The sequence below is a fragment of the Meriones unguiculatus genome, chromosome 4 (assembly GCF_030254825.1).
Source record: "Meriones unguiculatus strain TT.TT164.6M chromosome 4, Bangor_MerUng_6.1, whole genome shotgun sequence".
In the NCBI taxonomy this organism is placed as follows: Eukaryota; Metazoa; Chordata; class Mammalia; order Rodentia; family Muridae; genus Meriones; species Meriones unguiculatus.
The window spans coordinates 17668071-17693241 of record NC_083352.1 but is presented as its reverse complement, the minus strand read 5'-3'; the positions used below and the strand labels follow the sequence as shown (position 1 = coordinate 17693241).

At 42.4% G+C, this 25171-nt stretch overlaps 1 protein-coding gene across 9 annotated transcripts in view; it reads right to left on the bottom strand.

The window, feature by feature from the left end:
• Nsd3 (nuclear receptor binding SET domain protein 3) overlaps nt 1–25171 on the bottom strand; it is a 122314-nt gene that overhangs the window by 95695 nt on the left and 1448 nt on the right. For 6 of the 9 annotated variants that reach the window (XM_060381512.1, XM_060381516.1, XM_060381515.1 and 3 more), the window contains exons 1-2: nt 21747–22087; nt 18585–18677 (exon numbers count right to left, since the gene is read on the bottom strand). The exons of 1 other annotated variant lie outside the window; for it this stretch is intronic. The gene's annotated coding sequence lies outside the window, so the exon portion shown is untranslated. Of the gene's footprint in view, nt 1–17148; nt 17259–18584; nt 18678–21746; nt 22088–25171 lie in introns of those variants that run through there. 2 more of the 9 variants (XM_060381520.1, XM_060381513.1) reach the window with 2 other exon arrangements.

Sequence of the window (25171 nt, the reverse complement as noted above, 5' to 3'; positions counted from 1 at the left end):
AGGACATTTGCTCAACCATGTTTATAGCAGCCTTATTTGTAAAAGCCAGAAGCTGGAAACAGCCCAGATGCCCCTCAGTGGAGGAATAGATGCACAAATTGTGGTATATCTACACAATGGAATATTACTCAGCAATAAAAAACACAAGAAAATCATGAAATTTGCAGGTAAATGCTGGGTTTTGGAAAAGATCATCTTGAGTGAGCTATCCCAGAAGCAGAAAGATACACATGGTATATACTCACTCATATAGACATGTAATATAGGATAAACCTACTAAAATCTGTACACCTAAAGAAACTAATCAAGAGGGAGGACTCTTGCTAAAATGCTCAATTCCTATTCAGAAAGGCAAAGAGGATGAACATCAGAAGGAGAAAAGAGGGAATAAGTCAGGAGCCTGACACAGAGGACCTCTGAAAGGCTCTGCCCTGCAGACTATCAATGCAGATGCTGAGACTTATGAGCAACCTTTGGGCAGAGTGCAGGGAATCTTAGGAAAGAAGTGGGAAACAGTAAGATCTGGAGAGGACAGGAACTCCACAAGGAGAGCAACAGAACCAAAAAATCTGAGCACAGGGGTCTTTCCTGAGACTGATACTCCAACCAAGGACTATGCATGAAGATAATCTAAGACCCCTGCGCAGATGTAGCCCTTGGCAGTTCAGTATCCAAGTGGGTTCCATTGTAATAGGAACAGGGACTGTCTCTGACATGAACTGATTGGCCTGCTCTTTAATTACCTCCCCCTGAGGGGGAAGCAGCATTACCAGGCCATAGAAGAAGACACTGCAGCCACTCCTGATGAGACCTAATTGACTAGGATCAGAAGGAAGGAAAAGAAGACCTCCCCTATCAGTGAACTTGGGGAGGGGCATGCATGCAGAGGGCGGAGGAAGGGAGGGATTGGGATGGGAGGAGGGAGGGAACCACAGGGGGGATACAAAGTGAATAAAGTGTAATTAATAAAGAAAAAAAAAAAGATGTCTGTGAGTTCAAAGCCAGTCTGGTCTACAAAGCAAGCTCCAGGCTAACTATATGGCGAGACCATGTCTAAAACAAAATTAATTAAAATTTTAAAAGAGTGGGTTTTAATAAGCATTATTACATCTCAAAAAACCTCCTACAGGGGTCTAGAGACATGGCTCAGAGGTTAAGAGCACTGGCTGCTCTTCCAAAGATCCTGAGTTCAATTCCCAGCAACCACATGGTGGCTCATAACCATCTATAATGAGATCTGGTGCCCTCTTCAGTCCTGCAGGTGTACATGGAGACAGAACACAGTATAATTCCAATGTATATGGTAAATGTGTTTTAAATGCTTTATACTTATCGTTGAGTCCCAGTAATTAAAAAAGGTGAAGTAGCAGAAGGGGATAGATAGAAAATGGAATCAGAGCAGTCACAGACCCTGCATACACGCAACAGGACAGCAAGAGATGAACCAGTTAGGAAACAGTGCTGACATAAATGTTCACAATGTAGATAAAAACAGGCAGCACTGAGCCCGAAATGGTGCTCACAGTCCTAGCACTTAGAAGGCAGAGGCAAGAGGATCTTTATGAATTCCAGGCCAGCCCAGTCTACACAAGGAGCTCCAGGACACCCAAGGCTACAGAGAGAGAGAGAGAGACAGTTTCAATAGACTGACAGACAGATGGGAGCTCCTCAGCATACACACGCTACGCCATGGAGATTATAGAGCTATTATAAAAGGTGAAACAAGGTCTGGAGACCTGGCTCTGTGGTTAAGTGCACTTGTCAAAGACCTGGGTTTGATTCCCAGAACCCACATGGAGGCTCACCACCTCCCTGGATACCATGTGACGCCTAGATGCACAGGAAGGCAGAATACTCATACACATAAAATAATTTTCAAAGGTAAAAAATAATACTTAGAAAAAGCACACTCACCACAGGAGATCTCTATTAGTGAGGACTGGAAAGGATTTCTATTTTTTCTTTTTATTGTATTTCTTTGTTTTATTGGACAGGGTCTCAATATGTGGCCTGACTGGCTTGAACTCCCCATGTAGACCAAGCTGGCCTTACACTCAGACATCCACTTGCCTTTGCCTCCTGAGCTTGAGTACTAACCCAGATGACTTTTCATTCTTTACACATTACTAAGAATCCCTGCTGGGATGGTGGTACACATGTAATCGCAGCACTTTCTGAAGGCTTGAGACATTAGGATCTAGAGTTCAAGGCCAGAGGAGAATGGTGTTAAACACCTGAATCCCAGTACTCAGGAGGTGAGGCGGCAGATCTCTAAAGCCAGCCTGGTCTACATAGCTAGTTCAGGCCAGCCAGCAATGCATAGAATGACACTGTCTCAAAAAACAAAAGCAAAGAGAGTGTAAAACATATGACTGTCTGAATCAGTAAGTTTTGACTGTGTGACAATAAACAACACCCACAGGCTTTAAGTTCCAGGTCAGAGCTGGGTTCTACCCTCCTGCTTTCTCCCACTCACTGCATATGCTTTATGATTCCTTGTCTTAATTAGAACACGTTTCCTAATTCACGAGCCTGTTTCCAGCACTCTCCATGGCTAATCCATTATTTACAGCATAAACAGTACTTAAAAACAAAAAGACATGTGTGGTTTGAATAAGAAATGTTCCCCAAAGGCTCACATATCTGAGCACTCACTCGCCCTCCAGTAGGTGGCATTAGGGGAGGTTATAGCACTTTAGGGTATAGAACATTGCTAAAGAAAGGACATCACTGGGGTGGACTTTGAGGATTAAAGCCTTGTCCTACTTCCTGCTTGTTCTCTCTGTTTCCTGTCTGGGGATATAATGTAATCAACCAGATTCCCACTTTTACGTCCATGCTTTTCGAGCCACTATGGATAGCTAGCCCCTGGAACTAAGCCAAAAATAAACTCTGCCATGTTACCTTTGGCCATAGTATTTTATTACAGGAAAAAAAAAGTAAGTTGGGACTGGAAAGATGTGGCTCAGAGGTTATGTGCATTTGCTGCTCTTGCAGAGGACCTAGAGTAGGTCGTTTGGATCCCAGTATCCACGTGGTGGCTCACAACTGTCCGTATCTCCTTTTGTTCTTCTGACCTCAATGAATTCAAAGAATACACATTGCACACACACATACATGCAGGCAACACACACACACACACACGTATTATCTCAATAAAACAAACAAAGCAGCATTTAACCGTAATAAGACTCTCTATGCCTCAGAACATATCCAAACAGTTGAAGCCACATCATATTGTGGCACCTGCCTAAACAGCTCCAGCCACCTTTGCTGGTGCTCCAGGCCTCCCATTCTGTCCTCCACCATGCTGCCATTTTCCTTCTCATCTACCACTCAGTCTCAGGGTTCCATTCATGCATTTTAGAGCCACTGAGGCTATATTAGACATCACATACCCTCTAAAGCCAAGTCAAGTGTCTCCTCCATTCCACCACAACACCAAGTACCTAGTTATCTTGAAGTAAAGGGAAGAGGTGTGTGTGTGTGTGTGCGCGCACACGCGCGCTAAAGTGAGCATGATCTCAAAACATTTCCCTAAGAAAGAACTGTAAAATACCTCACTACATCAATTCTGGACACCAGCTGCTGTCAATTACCCTCTATAGTCTGATAGAAGGTGCAGTGAAGGCTCATGTCAGCTCCACCTTCCTTCCCATGTTGCTGCTGCCAAAATGGGAAAGAAAGCAAGCATCACAGCCCGGGTATTCCCCCACCCCCACCCAATTCAGACTTCTCTAAGAAAACAAGTGTCTACTGGTTAGACACTGAGCGAAGGTCTAACATTAGAGGGCTGAAGGTTCAGACAAGGCCCTATTCTCCTACAGCTTACACTATTGGGGAGAAAGGCAGTAAAGGGAAACTCTGAGGGGGAGCTTAAAGACCAGTCCTGAGGAGAGCACATCACTTCCTGGAAGAGCAGGCAGCATTTTGTCAGGTCCTGAGCACTAGAGATAAAAAGATAAACAAGACAGAGTCCACCCCTCCTGGCAGGAAATATCCAGGGCTAAGAAAGTGAAATGTGGGATAGCAGACATTTACAGGCTCAGAAGAACTCAACGGTTCTCTGAAGGCTGACAGTAGATAGCACCTCAAAGAGTTTCTGAGCAGCTGGGAATGGTGGCACACACCAAAATCCCAGAACTCAGGGAGGCAGAGGCAGGCAGATTTCTGTGAGTTCAAGGCCAGCCTGGAGTCCAGGACAGCCAAGGCTAAAAAAAAAAAGAACTTCCTGAGCTTCTCAATATTGTAAGTATGAAGTGAGCTGAATTTTTGAAATTTTTTTCTTTAAATGCTGTGAAATCAAGTTAGATGCATTTAATGAAAACATATCACATAACTGGGAGTGGAAGGGTAGGTACAAGAAACTAAGTGGAAAATGAAGTGCATTATTAAAAACACTGGAATAAATTCTCTTTGAAGACCCACAACTAACTACAGTACCTGCCATATCACCAATAAATCAATTCTAATAGAAAAGTATGTTAGGGACACAGGCCTGGGTTAACCATCAAACTATTTTATTACCATGAAGTATAAGTGTTACTGAGATGCCACCAGATATTTGTTAACATAAATTAGAACTGGCTCTACAGATTAACTGTGTGCACCTGTGAGATGGTACACGCTCTGCACATGCCTGCAGACACTAGAGGCTTTCCTACATCATTCTCCCTTTTATCTATTGACACAGGGTCTCTCACTGAACCTAGCTGGCCGGTGAGCTCCCAGGAATCCTACACCCGTCACAGGTGAAACTGCTGAAATTGTTGGGGTTGTTTGGTTTGGTTTGGTTTGGTTTTTATGTCAGTACTGGAGATGCAAACTCAAGATTTCATACTTGTATGGCAAATGCTTTACCAACGGATCTAACACTGTATTTGCTTGTTGTTGTTGTTTATTTGAGACAGGGTCTCACTATGTAGCTCTGGCTAGCCTAGAATCTACTATGTAGAGTAGGCTGGCTTTGAACTCACAGAGATCCACCTGCTCCTGCCTCCTGAGTGTGGAATTAAAGGCACGCGCCACCATGCCCAGGGAGATTTGCTTTCTTCCTAAAAGAACTTGTGCAGAAAGCTTGGAAAGCATCTGCAGCATTACTTCTATGCCCAGCACAAAGCCTATCAGCAAGAATCAGATCACTACAAAAACAACCAAAAAACTTTACCCCAATTACTTTTAAACCTTTTCTATGGTTTTAATATACAATTTTACTTTAGCTGATAATACGTTCATTAAAAAAAAAAAAAAAAACTAGAAGGCATTTTATTAAATGCTGAAAATAGGGAAAGTGAGAAAGTGCTCACCTCCAATCTGATGACCTCAGCTCTAGTTCCCATAAGCCACAGGGAAGAGACAATCAACTACCAAAAGTTATCTTATCATCTCTACTTGTGTACGATGCATGCACACATGAATGAAGAAATGAAAAAAAATAATGCTGAAGATACACAACAAAAATATGTCAGATCAGAGTCACTGACTAAAAAATATCCTTTAAGAAATATTAACTATTTATATAATCTTACATAATTTCTCTACTCTAACATGACTCTAATAATTCTCAAGCATATAGGAACTACTGACAGTGTGCTACAATTCATACTGGGTAATTATGCGGTTCTGTCTTTTATATCAGTATATTAAAATGAGTCTCTATTAATGGGATTAGAAGAAACTGTCATGCTTTCACTGATAAAAATATCAGAATCTTGACCTCTAGTAAAAATGACTCCTCCCAAAAAATAAAAATGACTTTTTGTATTAATTACAGATTAATACAAGCTCTGTCCTAAACACTAAAAATCATACGTGTTTGCAGTGTCTTTTGTAGAGCTTCACTGTTGACAGACTAGCCAGTTCATACATCTAAAATTCATGTTTGTTTGTTTATTTCCAAGACAGTGTCTCAGAGATCTGCCTGTCTCTGCTTTCCCCTCCCAAGAACACGGATTAAAGGTTTTTATCACCACAAGCAGCAAATTTTGATGTCTTTATCATGAAAAGCAAAGTGTGGTAGTACCATCTTCGGATATGGAAGAGAAGCAACTCTTGGTAAGAGCTACACAAGGTAGCATATCCTCTCAAGCCCAGCACTCAGAAGGGGAAGGCAGCAGCAAGCAGATCTCTGTGAGTTCTAGTACTCAGGCTGCACTTATTTCCACATCCTCTGCCTAGTACCATACATGAATACAGAAGCTGCTGCTGCTGAATGAATTCACAGAGAGCAGAAAGCATAATCGTGCAAACACACTAATCCTGTATTACTCCATGGGGCCTAAAATAACCCAAGGATCCCGTGAATAAAGCAGTACATGGAAGAGAACTATGGAAGGTGACTATGCTGCTTACTTTGAAAATGGAGGAAGGATCTCCGCAGATGGAGACAGAAGCAGGCAGATCTCTGGGAAATGCAGGCCTGTCACGGCTACATAAAAACACCTTGTCTAGAAAAATAAAGTGGGGAAGGGAGGCCTAGATAGACAGCTCATGGGTTAAGAGCACTTGCTGGTTTTGCACAGGAGCCTGGTTTAGCTCCAGCCTCTACAAAGGGGCTCTCTACCATCTACAACTCTAGCTCTAAGGGGCCAGACCCACACTCTTCTTACCTCCTCTGGCACTGAGCACAGGTGGTGCTGACATGCAGATACTCACATACATAAATTACATCTTCAAAAACATAAGGTGGAGAAATGATGGAAGGCACTATAGCACTATTCTCTGGCCTCTACAGGTGAGTGCAACTGACACACATGAGCACACACCCACAGACATACAATTATGTTCCCGAAATAAAAAGGCTTTCATTCACATTTTAGATAACTGCCTCATCATTCAAGAATGTACAGGGGCTGGAGAGTTGGCTCAGTGGCTAAGAGCACTGTTTTGTAAAAGATCTAGGTTCAATTTCTAGCACCCACATGGAGACTCACAACATCTGTAACTCCAACCCCATGGGTCTGACACGCTCTTCTGAATTCCACGAGCAAGCACACAGTAGACAGACAATACATACATACATACATACATATACATACACACATATGTGTGTGCAGACAAAATACTTACACATATAAAAAAACTTTTAAAAAAAATTGTATGGGAAACAAGATAGTTGCCTCAATAGGTAGTTCTTGACTAGCATACAGGAAACTCTAGTTTTGAACCTCAGCAACCTATAAAACTGGGAGTGGTGGCATATACTGATTATCCTAACACTGGGAGGTAGACAGAAGGACCAGAAGTTCCATGTCATCCTTGTCTACAAAGTGAGTTCCAGACCAGCCTGGGCTACATGAGACTCTCTTGAAAGAAAGAAATGGGATGGGGGAGCAGAGGGAGGGAGAAAAAAATGTGTATATGAATAAATAGAAACAAAATCCTTTTCACACAGATCATGCTGGCTTTTTGTTTGGTTTGTTTTTAAAATTGTTTTAAGAAAAGGTCTCATGTAACCAACACAATGTAAAACTAAAGATGAACTTAAATTCCAGATCCTCCTGCCTCTACTTCCTAAGTACAGGGGTTATAAGTACACACTAGTCCAAAATATACAGACATAAGGCAAGCATTTTACACTTCAAACATTTTACTGAGGGATCTGAGTTTGAGGACAGCTTGTTCTAGAAAGCAAGTTCCAAGACACTCAGGGCAACACAGAAAAACTCTGTCTCAAATAAACAGACAGACAGACAAACAAACCATTTTATTGCTCAGCAGTCTATATGCTGTTATTAATTCCATTGACTAACAGAAATGTAGGGGAGCTGGATAGTTGGCTTAGTGGTTAAGAGCATTGGTTGTGCTAGATGAGGCCAAGGTTCAATTCCCAGCACCTACATGGTGGCTGCTTACAACCACCTGTAGCTACAGTTCCGGGGGATCCGATGCCTTCTCCTGACCTCTGCAGGCACCAGGCATGCTTAGAGCACACAAACATACATATAGGCAACACACCTAAGCATAAAATAAGTAAGTTTCAAAATAAAGAATTTTAGGGGACCCATAAGATAACTCTACAGATAAGGGCAATTGTTAGCATGCCTAATAACCTGAGTCCAACTCCCATAATACACATGGCAGAAGAAAACAGACTCCCAAATTATTTCCTGGCTTCTACACATATGCCATGACATGTGCACACCAACACATAACACACAGTAAATAAATAAACAAAATTATCTTTTACAAATAAGAGTTTTATCTGCCATATATGATTGTAAAGGCCAATAGTCACCAAAGCATATGGGAGACAGGGACAAGAGGATCACAAGTTTGATGCCAGCCTTCAAGATACAGACCCTGTCTGGAAAAAAAAGTGAGGGAAGGGGATTAAGCTGGACAACAAAGGCACTACTTAATGAACCTAGAGTTTCAGTTTAAGAAGATGAAAAAGTTCCAGTGTAGCTGGGCATGGTGGTGCACACCTTTAACCCCAACAGAGGCAGAGGCAGGAAGAGCTCTGTGAGTTGAAGGCCAGTCTGGTCTACAGGGTGAATTCAGGACAGCCAGTGGTACCCTGTCTCAATAAAACAAAAAACGCCAAAGCAAAAGACCCTGGGCTGGAGAGGTGGCTCGGTGGTTAAGAGTTCATTACTCTTGCAAAAAAGCAGAGTTCAGATTCCAGCAGCCATGTCAGGTGACTCACAATTGCCTGTAACTCAAGCTCCAGATGCCCCCATCCAGCCTATTCAGGCATCTTCATGCACAAAGACACATTACACACATAATATCCATTTTTACAGTTTTTCAAAAATCTAGGGGGAGGGTGGGCAAAGAAGCCAGTCCCTAGCTGCTCCTGGTGGTACATGACCATAGTCAGAAGTACACACACAGCAAGTCTGGGCAGCCTGGGTTGGAGACCCTATCTCAAAAGAAAATTCAGTTCTTTCCACCACCCCAAAGCTCTACCGCACAGTGCTGTTCTTCAGCCAACCTCACAAAAACACCCTCATATGCTTATAGAGATGAAGTTAGTTGTGAACTCTCTGAAGAAATGGGCAAATACCGTGATGCAAGAAAGAAATCAGCCAGGAATGGTGCCACATACCTTTAATCTCAGCACTAAGGAAGCAGAGGCAAGTGAATCTCTGTGAGTTCAAAGGCATCCTGGTCTACACAGAAACACCCTTTTTCAAAAGAACAAAAAAAGGGAAAAGAAAAGAAAGAAATCACATACACGAACGTTTAAGCAATCATACTATGTGCTAGAATAAAATGTCAGGTAAACACAGAAACAAGCAGACTGTCCACAGAGTAAAAGCATGCACTATTAATACTGGCCTTATTGCACTATTAATACTGACTTGAATTGTATAGTCAGGAGAAGACTTTTTTTTTAATTTTACTTGGGTGATCTGCCTGTATGGATGACTCTGCATCCACTGCATGCCTGCTGCCCTCAGAGTCCAGAAGGTGTTGGGTCCCCTGGAACTGGAGTTACAGATATCTGTGGGTCACCATGTGGGTGCTGGGGATCAAACCCAGGTCCTTAACCATGGCGCTATCCCATTTCATGTTTGATATGTGAGGATTAAACCACGTGATGTAGTATATGAAATGACTCCAAAGAATGGAAGGAGATGCCATTCCTCCTAGATGTCTATATACAAATGTATAGCTTGGGCTTTTATTTTGACATGGACATATATGGCATTATTTAGTGACTTTCATTTGTAATATCAAACATTAAATGCAATTTACATCTAATGCTTATCTACATAAACTTTCAGAAGTATAAGATCAGCATGACTACTGCTTCATAAAATTTAAGCAAAACATGTCCAAAGTTCTACATTTTTTTCTAATTTTTCTTTTTATATTTTCAAAAACAGAGCAAAAATATTATTTTTAAGTTATAACTATGATACTCCATTATCTGGTTAGCTTTGTTGCTGTCGCCTTAAATAGTTCCTGAAACTTGCGCTTGAAATCTCCTACTTACAGTGTGCTGCAGCCCTGGAATGTAACGCTCAGAATCTAGAGTAGCCTGGACTACACGGTGTGGGTCCCCAACCCCATCCCAAACAGACCAAAGTGCTGCTAGAAGAGAAACTGATTTTTTTTTAAAGATTTATTTATTACTTATGCAATGTGTGTTAGCATGTACACATGCACGCCAGAAGAGGGAACCAGATTTCATGTTTAGATGGTTGTGAGCCACCATGTGGTTGCTGGGAATTGAACTCAGGACCTTTGGCAAGAGCAATCAGTGCTCTTATCCTCTGAGCCATTTCTCCAGCACCCGAGAAACTGATTTTTAACAGATTAAAATATCCTGTATCAGAAGTGACCTGCATGAAGTGGAACATAATTAGTTAATGAGAAAAAAATTTAAATCTATATCTTATTTCACTTAACCATAAACCCTGTTATTAAATTCAATCTGTTTTCACTTGATTATGATTCCACTCAACATTCGGGATTAGAGTTCGGATTTTTTTCTGACTAAACGACGATACTGTCTGACTACCTTGTGACGGTCCAGTTACTGATTAGACAGTTTCCCTTGTCTATTCAGTTCCACCTGCGTGGTCCTTGCTTTGTTTTTGACTACACAAATAATAACAAACATGGTTACCACTTGAGAATATACATTGAATTTTTGTCCAGCTTCTTCCCACAAGAGCACTGACTCATATGGAAATTACTACAAACGAAGCAACAGCTTTTTAAAATATCTGCTTTATGTGTGCATGTGCCTGAGTGTGTCAGGTACACTGCACGTGTAACAGATGGGCACAGCATGCCCTAGAACGGGCTCGCAGGCATCTGTAGCCCGGTAGATGTCAGAAAGCAAACCTAGGTTTCTCCAAGAGCAGTAGGCACTCAAGCCCTGAGCCATCTCTCCAGCCCCACGCCAAGCGACTTCTATCAGCCATCTTGTCTATTCTTTTTAAATCAAGAAGTCCATTTGCATATTTTCTTGATTTTCTCTGAAAACTCTTAAAATAGTAAGAGTTTCTAAAATTCTTATAGATTTATTATTTTTATTTTTATATTTGTACACAAAATATAAATAGTATATTTTATACTATGTAGCCTTGGCTCTCCTGGAATTATGTAGACCTTAAACTCACAGAGATCCCCCTGCTAGGGGATTAAAAGCATGAGTCACCACTTCAAGTTGGTTCTTAAATTTTTATAAATATTCAAATTTTACTTTCTTATACCTTGGATTCTCTGTTAGCCTCAAGTCAAAAAAATTAGGATAAAAATAACAGGTGTTTTAAAGTACTAAGCAATGTATCAAACTAAAAGTTATAACTAAGTTTTTAACTTCCTATAAAGATGTTTGGGTATTTTCCATAGTTTTATAAAGCAAAAGCTTTTTGTTTTGTTTTGTTTCACTAGTTTTACCTCTTCACAATTTTAGGCTCAATTATATTCAAAATTGACAAAGCTTATTTGTTTCATCACAACACTCAGCACTGGTGCAGTTAAAGACGCAGATGCTACAGTAAAAACAGTGGAGGTGAATTTGGACTGGAAAGTTAACTTCTTGTTCATACTTGTACCAACATGAACTCTCTCACTGAGAACACCCACACAGCCAGTGCAGACGCTGCTCCGACATTTTCAACTTCTGTTCAGGTGGCCAAGTGAGTTCATTTCTTTATCCACTAAACGTGTGATTAGAGACAACCTCGTTTGCAGATATCTTCTTTCTTTTGAAATGCTGAAAATCACATCTAAGGCCTCTTTATGCACAGAAAAGCATTGCACCCTCAGCCTCCAATACTTCGTTTTTAAGAAGTGTTTCCCCACCTGCCTGCCATAGTCTGGCACCTGAGCACTTCAAATTGGGGATCCACAACTCCACGTAGCCATCTCTACCCAACAAGAGCATTCACCTTCAATGGTAGGGGAAAATGGGGGTAAGAACTCAGACCTCAACTTGGGCCTTCAACTCCACTGCCCCAGTTGAAGAGCTGCCCTCAGAGAGGGCGCTGTGACAACACTTGCCGCACAACCTTGAGGATCCAATTCAGAGCCCAAGTAACAAGTGAGGCATGACCTCACAGATGCGCGTCTGTAACCCCCAGTACTGTGGAGGCAGAAGCAGGGAGATGTCGAAAGCTTGCTGGCTAACAGCCAGAAAAAGAATGCAAGCTCCAGGTAGGGGGAGAGGCCCTGCTTCCGAGGAAACAGGCAGGGAGCGGTAGAGAAGGGCGCCCAACCTCTGTGCGTGTGCGCACAGGTACACGTATAATAGTGCGTATACCAACCCCCCAATACACACGCGGTTCTGCTAGAGTGGCTTAAAGCAAACATAACTGCACAACAACTACTGGGATAAAGGTCAGTCAGATCAAAGCAAATCTCTTACACTGCGTACGGTGAGTAGAACACACTGTCCATGTATGTTTTTTTAATAAGGTGTTTATAAATCAAATCTGAATCAAAACATTTTGCTTTACTCATTAAACTGCATTTATTTATGTGTGTGTTGGAGGCAGAACTTGTGACACAGGAGGACTCAAGGAAATCAGTTCTTTCCTTTCCACAATGTGGACTACAGGGATTAAAGTCAAGTTATCCTTGAGTGGAAAATACCTTTACCCAATGAGCCATCTACTCAGGCTTTTTTCCCCATGAGACACAGTCTCAGTGTGTAGTCCTTGCTGGTCTGAGCTCATTGTGTGTAGACCAAACTGCTAGCCTCCAGCTCACAGTGATCTGCATGCCTCTGCTTCCTGAGCATGCCCCCATCACCCAGCACACGTACACTTTTAGTTCCAGCACTTGGGAGGCAGAGGCAGGAAGATTTCTGCAAATCTGAGGCCAGCCTGGTCTACAGAGTGAGAGGATAGCCAAGGCTACACAGAGAAACAAAAAAAAAAAAAAAAAAAAAGTGTGCACCATTATGCCTCGCCAGCATTCCTTTTGTTTAAGATGTACTCTTCCTAAGATGCTCAAGCTGGCCTCAGACTTCTGTATGTAGTCACGGGACCTCCGGTCTTTGTCTTTGACTTCAAAGTATCTAGAACTATGGCAGACACTATTTCCCCTGCATTTGAGAGCTCAGAGTTCAGGACAGCCAGGGCTACACAAAGAAATCCTGTCTCAAAAAATAAACAGGGCTAAAGAGATGGCTCAGCAGTTAAGAGCACTGGCTGCTCTTCCAGAGGTCCTGAGTTCAATTTCCAGCAACTACATTGTAGCTCCTGATCAACTGTCATGGGATCTGATTCCCTCTTCTGGTGTGCATGGTGTGCATGAAAACAGAACACTCATGTATATAAAATAAATAAATTTTAAAAATAAATAAATAAATGGCAGCAGTGGCACATGCCTTTAATCCCCGTACCTGGGAGGCAAAGGCAGGAGAATCTCTGAGTTTGAGGCCAGCCTGGACTACTGAGCCACTTCCGGGACAGCCAGTGCTATAGAGAAATCCTGTCTCAAAAGAAATGAAAAGAAAAACTAGACAGACAGACAGATAGACAGACAGGTAGGCAGGGAGGCAGGCAGGCAGGCAGGCAGGCACGAAGGCCGACAGATAAACTAGCTGAAGTAAAAGCCAGCCAACTGGCCTACTTACCTGAATGCATTCTGCAGACATTTAGAAAAAGCTGACGGTGCCGCTGCTGATAGTGCTTGCCCTTGAGGGCAAATATTTAAGACCCTCAACATTGGCTATAATATTGCAATGTTGAACAGGTATTAAGACTTCAAAGTAAAAGTTGACTGATTCTAAGAACTTCATCTTGAAAAAGTAAATTGAATGTCATATTCTTTGAAGGGCTATGGCAAACACAGTATCAGGCCCAGTATGTCACCGAAGAACATTCCAAATACAAGAAACAAACAAATAAAAAAAAATTGGCTCATTTAAAAAAAAAAAACAACAATTTGGGGCTGGAGAGATGGCTCAGCTGCTCTTCCAGAGGACAAGGGCTCAATTCCCAGCCCCCACATAGTAGCTCACAACTGTCTATAACTTCAGTTCTAAGGGACCCTACACTCATACACAGACATATACAGGCAAAACATGAATGCACATACAATAAAAACAAATAAATTTTGAAAAAATAGTTATTTTGAAGTAGAGTGAAATCTGAAAACTTATTCTATATTACATGATAGTCTTTTTGGTCTGAGGCATCTAGGAAATTTCAAACCATCCCACTAGTGAGTTAAATAATTATTGTGCTTTCAAATTCATTCAAAATATGCAGTTATTGTTTTGGTATTTATAAAACAACCCAAGAAGGCAACATAAAAATGTTATTCTATAGATTAAATGCAAACTACGATGTATATGATTTTTTTTCTCATTTTCCCATTGGCTTTCTCCTCAACATTGATGACTGAGATCCGCATCTAGTGCAGCGTGATGATGCGTGTCTGGAAGATGAAGGTCGTAAAATCGGGAGTTCAAGACCAGCCTCCTCAACATAACAGGCTGAGGACAGACCATCTCAAAGAAAAAAAAATCCTATCTAGTGCAGTATAGTGTCACATCCCCATATCTCAGCACTTGGAAAATAGAGGCAAAAGGGTGACCTGTTCAAGGCTACTCCCAGTTACAGAGGGAGCTCACTGAAGGCCAGCCTGGGCTACTGAAGACCCCATCTTACAAAAACAAAAACAGAAAAACAAAGCCACATCTATAATTTTTAAGTAAGCTGGAATCCTCTTTCAGGGAGCGTTTTCAAGAATCTTGACAACGGCAAATGTACTGCAGGAGTAACAACACACATCCAGTAAAAACTGCATTTTCTAATTCACACAATTTAAAATCTGGTTTTTACTTTTCCATGTCATACTACATAGGTATTATACATGCTATAGTAGTATTTTAAAGCCTTACTACATATTTCCTAAGTTTAATAGTAAAAATGAAAATGAAACTGTAAGCTTTTAAAAAATACTAGACAGGACGAGGCATATTGTGCAGGGGTCAAATGCCTGCCCAGACAGCATGACTGCCTGAGTTTGATGCCTGGAACTCAGAACAGGAAAATAGCAACCCCACAAGTGTTCCTCTGACCTCCACATACACCCACACATACACACATGCACACACATGCACACATACACACACACCAAATTTTTTTGTGTTAGGTCATATTAGTACATCTGGCTGGTAAATTTATTCCTTTTATTTTTTAAAACTTAAATTCATTTGTGTGCGTGTCAGTGTAAGTCAGAGGATAGCTTGCAGGAATCAGCTCTTTCCACCATTTAGGTCCCAGGGATCTAACTCAGGCTGTCAGGCTTGGTGGCAAGTGCCTTTACCTGCTGAGCCATTTCATCCACAGGCCCCTTCTTATTAATATTGATGAAAAGATTAGCCTAAAGAAATAAAGTTCATTAGTTATTTAAAAACTCAAATGTCAGATGTGTTTTTATTAACAAAAATTAAATCATTTGAGTTGCTTCAAAAATACTGTTTTTTTCTCTAAAGTTAAACTAAAAACATCATTGCATTATAAAACAGATTTTTATGAATACCAAGTTCTAAATCATTTTAAAGCTTTAACAATTTTAATTTCTTGGGACTGATGTGCTTATCAGGATGGGGTAGTGTACATTTGACTTTTGTTTGGAATCAAAGAATATATTTTCTTTTTTGGTCTAGATTCACTCATCCACGTTATATCTATCACTTATTCCCTTTTATGACCAGTGTATGTAACACTGTATCTAAGTAACACGAATTAACTCTTTGTGTGTGTGTTATTGTTAAGATAAACTCTAACTGTTTAGATCTGGTTGGCCTCAAACTTGAGATCCTCCTGAGTATTGGGATTCTAAGTGTTTTTATCACTTTTGGCTTCATATTTGACAACTCTTCTTGATAATTCTGTATTTCTGGACTAGAGTCCAGTGATCTAACTTTATGCCAATAAAACATAATCACTGTGGCTTTATAAACTTTAAGAAATGGTAGCATGGGCTGGAGAGCTGGCTCAGAGGTTAAGAACACTCGCTGTTCTTTCAAGGGTCCTGAGTTCAATTCCCAGCAACCACATGGTGGCTCATAACCAGCTACAGTAAGATCTGGTGTGCAGGCAGAATGTTGTATAAATGATAAATAAATCTTTTAAAAAAGAAAAGAAAAGAAATGGTAGCATGAGTCCAGGCTGAAGAGATGGCTCAGCAGTTAAGAGCACTAGCTGCTGATCCAGAGGACTGGTTTAGTTCCCAGCACCCATGAGAACTAACAAGTGTCTGACACTCCACTCCCAAGACATCCAACACCTTCTAGCCTCCAGGGGTACTGCACACACAGTGCACAGATTCAAGCAAATATTCATACACATAAAAACAAATAAAAACCTCAAGAAACCCTTTAAAAATAATAATTTTCATTTTAGTATCTACAACAGGTAAGACTGTTTTAAGAGACTTAGTAAGTTGGGCTGTAATTAATTTTAGCAGTTGAGAGGCCAAGGTAGAAAAAGGCATGAGTTAGGCTACACAGTGAGTTCAAGGGAGTTCATTAATATCAATTCATGGTCACCTACTTTTTCAATAGAAAACAAATTAAAAAAAGAAAACCAGTATTTCCTGAGATAAATGTATGAATGTATGTATGTATGTATTTTATTGAGGCAGGCTCTCACTCTCTAGCCCTAGCTATCATGGAACTCACTATGTAGACCAGGCTAGTCTTGAACTCACAGAGATCCACCTACCTCTGCCTCCTGAGCACTGGAATTAAAAGCATGGGCCACCATAACCAGCCTGCGTTGTTTTAAAAACTGTTTTTTAATTGAGTATTTTCAGCTCATTAGGAAGAAAAGAAAGGAGGAAGGAAGGAAGGAAGGAAGGAAGGAAGGAAGTTAGGAAGGAAGGAAGGAAGGAAGGAAGGAAGGAAGGAAGGAAGAAAAAATATGACCAGTGTCCCAATTTTACTTAGGACCAGGACTGAACTTATGTTTTTTGCCCTCATTGCTAACTATTTCATTGACAATCTTATTACAAGAGAAAATTCTGTCAAAACCTATTTGATTACACAAAGCACAAACTTCAAGATAGCCTGGATATAATTTTTTTACACATTAAAACATTTTATTCGTCTGCTTTTGCCAAAGTATGAAAAAAAAAACAAAACATAAGCATGACCCCTTGCCTCACTGCAAGTCCCTGGAATTCATTACACTAACTGCTGCCTGACCTCAGCACATTCCCTCTCACCTTGAGCTTTAAAGAACAGTCAAATGCTTCCTTAGTAAGGAAGTGAAGTAATGTGGTCTTGAGTTCCAAGTCACCGGTTTGTCACCAAAGCCTTGGCCTTAACTTCTATAGGCCTCAGTTTTTTCTCCTGTAAAATAACGTAGGCTAGAGCATTTATCTTCCATTCACACAGACTGTTATGAAGCAATTCTATTCTTATAATGCAAAAAAGGGGGGGTTTAATTTAGCTGGACCAGGACCTGATGCTGAATGCCTTTAACCCCAGCACTCAGGAGGAAGAGGCAGGTGAGTGGCTGTGCATTCGAGGCCAGGCTGGCCTACATACGGAGTTCCAGGCCACCCAGAACTACATAATAGACTCTGTCTCCAAAACCAACCAACCAAACAAACACGTTAGCCTAAGTGGTAGTATTCCAAATAATGGTTCACTACTTGGACTCTCAAACAAAGTTGTAGGTCCATATGCCTGTTAACTGAGTAAACCAAAACAGCAACCAGTGCTGTGTACACATCACCTCAGATACATGGAAGACCGAACCAGGAAAATATCAAGTTTGAGGCCAGCCTGAGCGACTAAAATTAAATAAGAAAAGGCCAAGGTATAGCTCAGTAGAGGCCTGGGTTCTAGGATTAGGATTGTGAGCCCATCTCATGTATGTCAGGTGAAACCACAGAAACGGTCTAGGCCACTGAAGACATGTCTAAGCAGTTATAGTGATAACTAGGGCACTTTTTTGAATTCTGTTCTTTTGAATTCTGTTTTGTTTTGTTTTTGTTATTTGAGACAGGGTTTCTCTGTGCAGCCCTGACTGTCCATGGTTGGAAGGATAAAAGGAAATCATACATTCAGGGCACTTAGCATAGCACCCTGCATTAGCATAACTACTAGCTGTCACTGTACATTATGATTATTATTTTAAAACTCCAGAAACTATCTGTTAATTTGTCACTCCAAAAAAAAAGGGGGAGATATAGTTTAGTTGGTCCCTAGGTGGGACTCCCAGCACTTCATAAACCAGATATGCTAGCACATGTCTATACTATCAGCATGCTTAGGAGATAGATGGAAGAACAAAGTTCAAGGTCAGCCTCAGCTATATTAAAAGTTTGAGACCAGACTGGTATATATGATGAGACTCTGTCTCAATAAGTAAATAAATAAAAGGCATCAGGGTCAGAGAGACAGCTCAGTGGTTAAAAGCACTGACTGACTGCTCTTCCAGAGAACTCTGGTTCAATTCCCAGAACCCATATGGCAGCTTACAACTATCTATAATTTCAATTCCAATGGACCTGATACCCCCTTCTGGCCTCTGTGGACACCAGGCATGCATGTGGTTTACAAACATACATACATACATACATACATACATACATACATACAGATAAAAACACTCATACACAAAAAACAAAATAATTAAAAAATTTGTAAGTACCAAGTGGGCTGATGAAGAGCACAGTAGTAATCAACGCAGATTTGGATTTCAGGTGTTTGATAAATACAGTAGCCTTCTTCACTGAATGGATACCTGTCCAAGGAACCCAGAACAGAACACTCTAAGAGGGCTCATTCAAACTTCCAAACAGATGTATTCTATTGTAATATACAATTGCTCATTTTCCTAAAAGTGGAGGCACTAATAGTTCATGCATGTCAAGTTTACTAATTACAAATAATATGTCAACCAAGAGAGAAATACAAATAAAATACCTCCATCAAAACAAATAAATTCCGAGTACATGAAGAATGGCTTTTTTGAATGGAACTTGTCTTTGGAATTAAAAAAGTAATCAGAGTATATACTTGTCAATCAAAATACCCCAAGTTAAAATCTGACATTTATGCCAATCTAACCTAGGAAAGCACCACTCCAACAATATTAAATGTAAATTTTCTACCAAACAATAAAAACTGAGAGAACATTACTATTAAGATTTGTTGAATCAATATGAAGGACAAATGGACTGAGCCCATCATATAGTTAACAGAACTTGCTGCTACTAGAAAACAGTTTCAATACTAACACATGGGCTAACGTATGGATTACCACAGTTAAAATTATTTTAAGTAAGACACATATGGAATCCTTTTCAATATTAATAGAAAATAGATTTCACCTAATTTATCTACTTTGTTAGACCCTTGGAAACTATTCAGCTCATACAAGTAGATATATTTGAATACATTAAAGAATTACTGGAGCGTTCCTGAGAGTGACAGAACTTCTCATCCACCCATCCCCCCAAACGCTGGCAACTAAGGATTACATGCCTACTGCACAGATCACAGTGCTGTGCTAACCTGGCATTTGGAGATTGTATTGAGCTAGCTACATGAAAGCAAAGGGAAGAGGTGGGGGAAAGCTAAATAAATGCAGTATTTTTAACAAATGCATGTCACCTATCACCACGAACATTTCTAATTTTCCAAAATTCTAAATTCAGCTAGCAGATAATCTACAACAGGCTGATCTTCCCCACCCCTTTCCAAGTAAAATAACCAAGGCAATTTCCTTGTTTACTTAAAGAATTGGAAAAAAAAAATGTTGACTTGCTTTCTGAGGTGTCTGAAACCAATCAACATTTAAGACTTTTCACAATCATGCTTGAAATACGATAGCAATGACTTTTTCAGTTAGTTTTAAAAAATATCTAATTTTAAATTTATAAAAAGGGTTAAATTTTACAGTGCAATTTATCAGTATGCCTTCTTTTGCTACCAGGCGGAAAAGGAACAAGAAAGAAGCAACAGAACACACAAGATGGAAAACATCCCTATGTCCTTTGGTGGTTATGAGTAATTGTAAATGACCCAAGAGGTAAGAGAAGTTCATGAATAGAAGGGGAGGTGTAACAGTGTGAACTGGTCGCTTCCAGATTCACGCATATGTCGGAGAGGAAAAGGAATTTATTTACACTGCAGTGCCTGGTAGCAAACATGGCTGCCCCTGCCCCCTTTAAATCTGAATAGTCTTCACTCCCTCACCAAAACCATCAAATTATGGCCATGTCTCTCCCTGCCTCCCTACCATAACACAAACACATCTCTCAGAACAGTAACACCCACACCTCCCTCGTTTCACAACAATCACAACCCCATAACCACTAGCTTCTCTATTTCTCTAGCCTTGAAATACAAGGCAGAATACACACAAATATAGGAACAAAAGGCTTTCCCTTCTAACACTTCAATAATTCCCATCCTTTTCCTCACACTCTGTGTAGCCTGGTCGATAATTCTCATCCCTTCCAACACTCAGCTAATGTCCTTTCCTAGCCCAATCGTACGTCTTTCAGTTTCCTGCGTCTATTTCCTATCCTCCTATTGCACCCTGACACAATCATTTTTCATCCCTATTTCCTGATCTTACCTTTTCCTCCACTTTGATTCACTTGTTTCTCCCTTGATTCCCAGAAGATACCTCCCTTTCCCATCAACCCTATCTCTTTCCCCCAACTCTCCTAGTTTCCAGAGTCCATTCCAGACCTACACTAATTTGCATCAGGTCGCTAATGTTCAAATCTAACTCTTCTCTCTCCCTCCCCCTCCCCCGTTTCCATCCTTATCCCCGCCCCCATCCCACCTCTACTCCCAATTCCCAGCTCAGCACCACTACATCATACATATCCCAAGCCTACCTGCCCCACCTCCCAATTCCTTCCACACCCACCTTACCATCTGCTCTTCCTTCCTCCAACCCCTTCAGGTCATCCGCGGCCCCTCCCCTTACAGGGTCTCACTCCTTTCGGGTGCTGGGTCTCAAGTCGCCCCCCACCCAAGGATCCTCCTCAACCCTGACGCGCAACACACACACACACACATACACACACAAGCACTTTACCTTCAGTTTGTTCCATTCTAACCCCCCGGCCGTGTCAGTAGGATCACAGGAGAGACACGGAGGCCCGAAGTGGGGCTGGGTTGCCGGCAGCTGCCGGGACGGCGGGCGCAGGAGAGGGAACCGAGCTAGGCCGCATGAAATCCTCGGACTAGATTTCCCCCGCGCCGAGCACCCCTGCCATGGCGGCCGGCACTGAGGAGGGCCACGGCCCGGCCGGCCGGGCTCGTCTGCGGGCAGACGGAAGGCTGCGGGCGACGCGGAGCGCAGGGGAGGCGGCCGGACGGGGGTCGCCGCGTAGCTGCTGGTGCCGGAGACGAGTCGGAGGCTGGCGGCCCCGAAAGGCAGCGGGGTCCCGGGACTCCAATCGGAAGCTGCACACCTCTCCCAGGCGCCCAGCACGCAGCCCTGGCCTCGGCCTCCGTCCGGACCTCCGCGCCGCCAGCTCCCGCCGCCGCTGCCGCTGCCGCCGCTGCCGCCGCCGCCGCCGCCGCCTCCGCGCACAAAGCCCCCCCGCCCCGTTCGGCGCCGCCGCCGCCAAATCCTAGGCTCCCCATTGGCCACGGGCCGCGGCGCCTGCCGGGAAATGCAGTCCGGGGCCGGGCGCCGAGAGCGAAGGAGGAAGAGGCTCCTCGGCCGCGGAGAGGAGGGGCGCGCGAGAGTCTGGAGCCGACGCGAGACCGCAGGCGATGAGGCAGAGGGACAGGAAGGGCTGGTGCGGAGGGGCGGCCAGGTCGGGCCTGCGAGGCTAATACTTACTAAGCGGCGGCGCGTACTAGACGCCATATGGTACTCGAGTGGCCCTGCTCTACGATTCCTAGGTGTCGGGAAGATTGCCCCGCACGCGATTACGCAGGCCGGGGAGGGCCGAGGCTCGCGAGGCGCCGACAGCCTGACAGCTGTCAGCACAGCGCCCTGGCCCCCCGCGTCCCGACGCGGGGCAGCACTTTTAGGACGAGAGCCTGAGCCGGGCCAGTCTCCCTTTCTGCCGCGGTGAGAGACGGGAGGCTGCCAGTTTGCAAGCACGGCGGGGGGGTGCCAGGCAGCGTCCGCGTCCGGCTCGGAAGGCACCCCGACCTCCCGGGCAGGCACTGGACCCGGCTGCCCTCTTCCTGCCCGCACCGGGGCACAGAGGCTTGTGGGTAACCAGGAGGACGTCAGCGCGACTGCATCCCGGGCCGCGGGCCACAGCGAGGACTGCGGGCGGGTCACGTGCCGGGGCCCGGCGCTGCTCCGGGCCAGACCTCCGCACCGAGTGACGTGGGGGTAGTTGTCCCAGAGCGATCACCCGAGAGCGAGAGGAAGGAGGCCGTGCTCCGCAACCCCCCACCCCCCACCCACCCATTCTAGGAAATACGAGTAAAACAATGACAGGACCCGGGAAACAGTCTTGAAGGGGCGTGCAGATGTAGTTTCCTGGGGCCTGGTGGAAACGACTTAGAACGTTCAATCAGAAACAAGAACTTACAAAGGAGACATGCCTAACGATCAGATGAGGAAACCGACACACTCTTGCTTTCTGTTCTGAGAATTACAGAACCCTGTCACTGCAAAGTGTCGTGCTCGCCATGGAGACTACAGTGCTTGAGCTATTGGCTATTATTAGGAATTCCTGGTGTGTTTTCTATTCAAATGCCACCTCAGAATTTTTTAAAAGATTTTATAATTTTATGTTTATTAATATGTTGCTCAAGTGCATATGTGCCCCTTCTGCATTCTGGGACACCAGGGAGGTAAGAAGAGGTGTCAGGTCTGCTGGAACTTGTTCTTTGCAAGAACCAGTGCTCTTAACCACTGAACCATCTCTCCAGCCCACCACCTAAGAGTTTTTTAAAAATCTCTACAGTTCAGTGATTTTAATGGGCACTAAATGTGTTATTAACATAACTATTAACACCAAGGGCAGTACTGAAAATATTCCATTGATATTTTTTCTTAGATTTTTGAGACAAGATTTTTGAGACAGGATACTTGGCTATCCTGGAATTTTTTAAAGACCAGATTGACCCTCAAATTCACATACTTCCTGCCTCTGCCTCCCAAGTGCTGTAATTAAGGTGTGTGCCACCGTTCAGGGGGCCAGTACGTTCATATTTTTTGTGTTATTTTGCCTTTGTTAATATCAAAGGACTAGCCCGGCACAGTGGTGCATGCCTTTAATCCTAGCACCTGAGGCAGAGGCAGGCTGATCTCTAAGTTCGAGGCCAGCCTGTTCCAGGACAGTCAGGGCTCTGATACACAGAAAGACCTTATCTAGAAAAATAAAAACAAAACAAACAAACAAACTTTTAGGAGCTGGTTCCAGACATGTTACAGGCCTTGGACTCTGGGTCATTGGTGCCACTACAAGGACCTTTTTAGCCTAGCCAGCTCCTTAGCCCACTTTACTGTTCATCTGTAAAGTCTTGTTTAACTCAGGGTGGCCTTGAGCTCAAGACAATCTTTCATCCTCGGCCTCCGGAGTACTGGGATTATAAGCATAAACTACCACTCCTAGCTAATCTGTAACCATTTTCTATTTAATTTTACTCATTTGTTTTGAGATGGGGCTTGCTATGTTGCCCAGGCTACAACTGGATTCTAGCAATCCTCCTCCCTCAACATACCCAGTAGCTGAGATTACAGACAAGGACTGCCGGACCAGGCTCTTCACTATTTAAGCCTATCCTTTGTGGTCACTACAATTTAAAGAAGCCAAGATTGCATCATAAATAGGCAAATCTATAACATAAAAAAGGTAAACAAAGGTGTGACTGGAACCTAGCATGCTCTGCCCCAGTCCTTTCCACTCTCCACCTCCTAATATTGCTCTTGCTTTTTTGATCAGGCATTTGAATTTTCCATTTATGTCCTTAGAGATTTTATTTTGGGAAATAGGCCCACATAATGCTTTATGTTATCAGCATCTAATATATCTGAGGTTCAACACATGCTTACTCTTTTCAGTAGTAAGTGAACAAACAGCTTATCAAGACAGGAACAGACTAGGTCTCCAAAATATGGTGGTAAAATTTGGGGGGGGCTTCTCTTCTGGGAAAAATTATATATAGATATATAGATAAATAGAGATATCCTGAACACCAAATTGTCAAATTCTATAGATAAAATATACAAAACTGGAAAAAGCATACATTGCTTGAAACAAATGGGTTTCATAAGTAGCCAGGGCTGTCCTGGAACTCACAGAGCTCTGCCTGCCTCTCTTTCCTGAGTGCTGGGGTTAAAGGCATAAGCCACCACAATGGGCACACAAGAAGGGTTCTTAACATTCATTTTATTTTATTTTTTTTAAGAATTAGATTGCTGGGCTGGAGAGATGGCTCAGAGGTTAAGAGCACTGTCTGCTCTTCCGGAGGTCCTGAGTTCAATTCCCAGCAACCACATGGTGGCTCACAACCATCTATAATGAGATTCGGTGCCCTCTTCTGTCATGCAGATGTATATGCAAAATAGAGCACTCATATGTAAAATAAAGAAATAAAATAAATAAATAAATTCTTAGCTGGGCATGGTGGCCTGTGCCTTAAAAAAAAAAAAAAAAAAAAAAAGAATTAGATTGCTAACTTGTGACCATACTAGAAAATCTACTTTATGTTTTAAATATTGGGTATGGGATAGTTCATCTGGATTATTAATATTTAATAAATTTTACTGTGCCTAATATGTGAATATAATACACAGATTAGAATTTTTCCAGTATAAAATACCTCACTGTGAATGAGGTTTCTGCATGCAATCAATGTTAAAATAATTATTGTAGAACTCATAATTTAGCCATCAGAATTTTCAGGGAAAAAAAAAATGAGAGGAAAGCTTTAGCCTGGCACGGTGGCACACTTCTTTAAAGAGGCAGGAGAAGCTCAGTGAGTTCGAGGCTAGCCTAGTTTACATAGTGAGTTCCTGGCTAGCCAGGGCAACATAATGAGACCCTGTCTCAAGGCATAGAAGGAGTGGGTTATGTTTTGTAATATTTTAATTCTTCTTAAAGAGCGACTGTGAAAGGAAACCCCTATGTGGAAAATTGTCAGACATGCACAAAGGGACCCCTAGCGGCCAAACGGAAAAGTTTTGCTTATTTTAAGCAGTTCGTTTGGTTTAGTTGAAATATACTTTTGGGGATTAAAAGCGGCCTGCATTTCTCTTTTCTTTTCTTTTTTGGTTCTTTTGAAACAGGATCCCACTGT